Below are 6,505 nucleotides of genomic sequence, written 5' to 3' on the forward strand. Positions count from 1 at the left end.
CTACCACGAAATCCATAGAGATACTGTCCCACTTCCACTCCGGCACATCAAGTGACTGTAACATACCCGCAGGCTTTTGATGTTCTATCTTCGCCTTCTGACATGTCAGACATGCCGCCACAAACTCTGCTACATTCTTCTTCATTCCTGGCCACCAAAAATTCAACTTTAGATCTTGATACATCTTTGTCGATCCCGGATGAATACTCAATCTGCTCTTGTGACCTTCGTCAAGAATCATCCTTCTCAACTCCATGTCCAATGGTACGCAGACACGTCCTTTGCAACGCAGAATGTTGTCGGTTCCTACCTCAAAATCCGGCGCTTTTCCCAAAATGATCAAGTTCCGTTTCTCGATCAGCTCCTCATCTAACAGTTGTTTCACCTTGATCTCGTTCAGAAAATCACTAGTGATCGTCACCATCCCAAAGCTCAATTTTCCAGGTGTCACTTGCATACCCAAACTGAGGTCGCGAAAAGTCTCGATAAGTTCCAATTCCTTAATCATCAACGATGAAACATGAATTGTCTGGCGACTCAGTGCGTCTGCTACAACATTTGCTTTTCCTGGGTGGTACAACAAAGTGAAATCATAGTCCTTGATGAATTCCACCCAACGCCTTTGTCTCATATTCAGATCCTTCTGATCGAACAGGTACTTCAAGCTCTTATGATCACTAAAAACAGTGAAAGTGCTCCCATAAAGATAGTGCCTCCAAATCTTGAGCGCAAATACCACAGCCGCTAACTCCAAATCGTGCGTAGGATAGTTCCGTTCATGTATCTTCAATTGCCTTGAAGAATAAGCCACACCCTTTCGGTGTTGCATCAACACACAACCCAAACCTTGGTACGAAGCATCGCAGTAAACCTCGTAGGGTTCCTTCTCTTGTGGTAATGTCAGAACTGGCGCGGTCGTCAAACGCTTCTTCATATCTTGGAAACTCTGTTCACAATCCTCTGTCCAAGCAAAAGGTTGGTTCTTCCGGGTGAGTTTCGTCAATGGTCCTGCAATCTTAGCAAAACCTTCGATGAATCGTCGGTAATATCCAGCTAAACCGATGAAACTCCTTATATCTGTCACAGTCTTAGGACGCTCCCATGCAAGTATCGCTTCCACTTTACTGGGATCCACAGCAATACCCTCCTTTGAGATGACATGTCCTAAAAACTTTACTTCTTCGAGCCAAAATTCACACTTTGTCGCGTTAGCATACAGTACCTTATCCCGAAGAACTTGTAATACTTGACGTAGATGTTCCTCGTGTTCTTCACGATTCCTCGAGTAGATCAAGATGTCGTCGATGAACACCACAACGAAGCGATCCAAGAATGGATGAAAGATCCTATTCATGTAGTCCATGAATACAGCTGGTGCATTCGTAACTCCAAACGGCATCACCAAGTACTCATAGTGCCCATAGCGTGTCCTAAACGCCGTCTTTTGAATATCCTCATCCTTGACTCTAATCTGGTGATATCCCGATCTCAGGTCAATCTTCGAGAAAATAGCAGCACCCTTCAACTGATCCATCAAATCGTCAATCCTTGGCAACGGATAACGGTTCTTTATCGTGACTTTGTTCAACTGTCGATAATCCACACAAAGTCGCGATCTTCCGTCTTTCTTCTTCACAAGCAGCACTGGCGCTCCCCACGGAGAAACGCTAGGTCGGATAAACCCCTTCTTGGTTAAATCTTCGAGTTGACTCTTCAGCTCAGTCAGTTCTGCCGGTGCCATACGATACGGTGCGATTGATATAGGTCCAGTGCCTGGGACTATATCAATTGTGAACTCCATATCTCTGACCGGAGGTATTCCAGGTACGTCTTCGGGGAACACATCCTCGAAATCTTGCACAACAGCAATTCCTTGTACTCCATTCTCCTTAGCTTCCACCACGGTTGTAGACATGAGAGAACTCAAAGCTCCTTTCCTCAAAGAAAGCTTTGAAAAGTACGAGTTCAGGAACTCAGCGAGTCCAGCATCGGGAAAGATAACTACCTTATTGGCGCAATCAAGAAGAACATGATGGTGGGACAACCAATACATGCCTATGATCACATCCAATCCCTAAAGGGGTAAGCAGGTCAAGTTAGCTACAACGTTCTCTACCTAATACATGTTGTTCGATAATAACTAACTATGTATATACTTATATCAAATGTATAATTAACAATAACTAGCATAAGGTTATTCACTTACGAATAACCTTCAAAAATAATCTATATAAACAGTAATCAAGCACACTCTTCCTCCGATTGACACCCCATCAATCGGTCTCAGAGTTCAAACATCTTAAGCAGGCACTCTACCCAAAAGCTCTGGTTTTCTAGACCAAAGCTCTGATACCACAATTGTAACACCCCAATTTCTCAACTGAGGAGTCACATTAGTAACCTAACAAAGTCTAAGGACCAATCTGCAATCCCTAAAAACCAAGGGAATTTTTTTCTGTAAAACAACTAAACACTTCGGCTAAAAGGTTGGAAACATACCATAACTTTATTTAGATAACTTGTTTCCCGATATACAGTAATAATAGTTTACAATACCATAAGTAAGGTTCAGAATAAACATGCGCACTTTAACAGTGGCGGAAGCAAGACTTTAATAACAGAGTTCTCATAAAGTAAAAGAGACTCCAACATAATCCACAAGAAGAGAAGCAAAGCTGCTTCTCATACCTCTACTCCACCGCTTACAACTCGATCTCCAACTCGAGTAGCTATGCCTCGGCGGAAGGATCTCCATCGCCTAATAGCGTTAAGCGCCCAAACAACAAGTAGCAAATAGAAAGGGTTAACTCCATGCAATTACCATGTATAAAAGAGAAAAATCATGCTGTTCGAATTTAATTACCTGGCATGGTAAATAACTAGCAACATAACTCAACTCATATATCAACAACTTAAACATAAATCGGACTCAGATAATAATAACCTCAACAATGTAACATCAAATCAGATATCAATAAACCAATACGAAAATCCAACAACATAGGGTCAGGTGTTAGTTCCCTATAATGCAACTATATGCTGCTAACAAAATGGATCGATCAATATCGTCTCTCAAGACGGGACAATGATAGGACACACCTCCTCATCGCCACTTATAACGTCATACATGACGGGACAATCATAGGACACACCTCCTAATCGCCACTTAACGTCACACAAGACGGGACAATCATAGGACACACCTCCTGATCGCCACTTAGCATCTCGCAAGATGGGACAATGATAGGACACACCTCCTCATCGCCACTTAACGTCACACAAGACGGGACAATCATAGGACACACCTCCTGATCGCCACTTAGCATCTCGCAAGATGGGACAATGATAGGACACACCTCCTCATCGCCACTTGACTCAAGCCCTATATGCCAAGTCAGACAATAACAAAGCCCACCCAAGGACCAATCCAAAGTAACCACATGTTCCATCCACTAGGAAGCAGTAACGACAGAAACCAGTAAACGGCCGAAGCCTCTCAGAAAACATTTTCCAAATTCAGCATAATAATCATAATCATCTGCCAATCAATATAAACATCTTCATCTCAAACACAGGCAGTGCGATAAAAGCATGCAAGACTCAAAGACGCTCTAAAACCGAGTTACCCTTACCTTCGTGAGTAGAAGTTGGGCATGGAAATTGCGAACCTAGAACAAAGAAAACACAATCATCAACACAAGCTTCACTAGGAGCAACAAGATCTACTAATACTAATCGAAATCGTAAAGAAAGCCTCTAAAGCTTCAGAGTTCCTATTTAGGCACAAATTGACAACGGAGACTTCGTTCGCTAAAACGAGCATAACTGGAGCTACAGAACTCAGAATGACACGAAACCGGCGCCAAAATTTCGACAATTGAAAGAGCTACGCAATGGCTCAGGTCATAGAGACCCAAAAATTATTTTTGGACACGGTACCCAAGCAATAAGGTTTCGGCCACTATGGAAAATAGGGTTTTCGAACTTTTTCTTCGATCTAAATCAATTCACAAGGTAGTTTTAGGGTAAAACTAAGGCAAAGAAATTGTCGGAACAATTTTCGGACATTCGGGTCGAAATACGACTATCCAGGGGCATTTTGGTCCAAAATAAAGGCTCAAAACTTCAAAGTTATCAGTTCGGAAAACAAATTTGACAGCAACGATCCTCATGATATCCGTGACAACAAATCCTAAAGGCACGAAGTCAGATTAAGTCTTTTCGACAATAAAGTTTCGAAATGTGAGACAAAAAGAGTTTTGAGTCAATTTTTCAGATCCTGGACAACTGAATCGCAATCAGAGTTTACTGACAGAGGTTTTAGACTCAGGGGAACATAAGGAACATAACCCAAGCGAGAAATCAGAGAAATCGGACAATTTTAGAAAAAGCTCAAAACTTAGAGCACAGAAACGACTTCAGAAACTCAGCAGAAACAGAAATCAGAGGCAGGATTCATGATAGTTACCTCGATACCTAGAAGTAGGGACGAACTGCACGAAGATTGGTCAAGTTTTCGCGGAAATCTCCTCCCCCCTTGCTCCCCACGAAATCAGCCACAAATGGAAAGAAAATGAGAGGATTTTGCTTTTTCGCGCTATTTATAGGCGGGTGAAATCGCGGGAAAATGAAAATTTCGCGATTCCGATTTTTGCAGCACGATCACCGAGAAATTCTAAGAGAGATTCTGGCGTCAGAATTCCAGAACTCAAAACAAATATCTAGGATTTGGGAAAAACGATATCGAAAAACTCAAAAGCGGTGTCGGTTAATCTGCCCCGAAAAACTACTTTTTGCTGTGATGCTCAAACGACAAAACTTCCAACTGAAGAAAGATTGGAAACGTCGAAACAAGTCTGGCAACATGGACGGAATCTTCGTTAGAAGTCCCGAATAGAAAAAGTCTTCATCCATTGCTCGAAAATAGGGTTTCGAAGCAAAGAAATTAGCGTCGGCGGACATCCGAAAAGTGAAACCTATCGTGCGTACAGTCCAGAGTTCCGAAATGAAACGCTGGTCGAAGGAAAAATAAAGAAAATCTTTAAATTTTCCAAGGATTCGAAATCTCACTTAAAACGTTGCTCTAAAGCGAAATTAGCCTATTCTGGACACGCTTGCCATAAGGCGGGTGTGCAGACGACTCGCTCTAATTCCTAAAATGACTACGCAACATTCCTCAAGCAATTCCTGAACTTTCTTCTTCATTAATCTTTCTCAAATATCAAACTCCTGTCACGCTTACACTGATTCTACGCGTGAGTCGGAAATTAGCTTGTTCTGAAAATCCAGGTCTTACATGAAGTGTGAGCTATGTATGGATATGAGCTGTTACTCACCGATGGATGCATCAGTTGGGTCACCATCAACTTTTTTCGTAAATTGTACCATACCACGTCAGCCCACTTCCAACTATGTTGTTTGGCATGTCGAACAAGTGGGGCGACCCGCTCTAGCATAAAACTTGTCGAATTTGGTAGGTTAAGTGTCGAAATGGACATGATGACAACCATACTAAAAAAACGTATTTAATGTTTGGAAGAGTCTATCACAACTAAATAGTATTTGAGAATTTCATATGGTGAAAAAACATGTGGTTTTAAGGTGAATTGTTTTGATTCTACCTTCACAAATAATTTTATTTATGATTCCCACAATTGATATTGTAATGTTAGCATATATATATGACGAATGAATTATCAAAAATTGATAAAGGAGAGACATATATGGATTGAATCAGGAGTGGAAGACGTAAATCTAAAGTAGGAAACTGAAGACGAAATGCAGTAATTAACTAATCCAAAAGAAATCGATTGAGTCTATCAAACACAAGAATTACTGCATTTCGTCTTCAGTTTCCTACTTTAGATTTACGTCTTCTACTCCTGATTCAATCCATATATGTCTCTCCTTTATCAATTTTTGATAATTCATTCGTCATATATATATATATATATATATATATCAAAATATGTATGAGTGTTAGTGCCGATTGAAAGCAAAAGCCAATTACAACCTTAAGGAGGTGTTTGTTTCACGAATTGAAAAATGATACCCGAGAATCTTGTTCCCGGGAATGTTATGATGAGAATGTTATTCCCAAACATCTTTAAAAAATTCGTTTGGTTCACAAAATCAGTTCCTGAGAATCTTTTTTAATATTCCTGGGTATAATTATAATATATGTTTGGTTCAAAATGTATATTCCTGGGAATAGATAGTAAAATTCTTAAAATACCCTTCGCGGTAAAAGACATGGGTAGTGGGTAGTGACAATTCAGAGATTTCACACAAAAAATCTCATTCCCTTCTATTCATGATTCAACTTACCCACCTCTCCATCATGGGAATGAGAAATGCTTCTGGATGGGCATAGACTTGCCCAGGAATGAAAGATACTCGAGAATATTTTTTTCAAATCTGCTACCAAACACTGGAATGTAGATTCCGGCCCAAACATTCCCGGGAATCCTTTTCCAATCCGTGAAACAAGCGCCCCCTAAGCTAT

This window comes from Lotus japonicus, chromosome 6, assembly GCF_012489685.1.
Source record: "Lotus japonicus ecotype B-129 chromosome 6, LjGifu_v1.2".
Classification (NCBI taxonomy): domain Eukaryota; kingdom Viridiplantae; phylum Streptophyta; class Magnoliopsida; order Fabales; family Fabaceae; genus Lotus; species Lotus japonicus.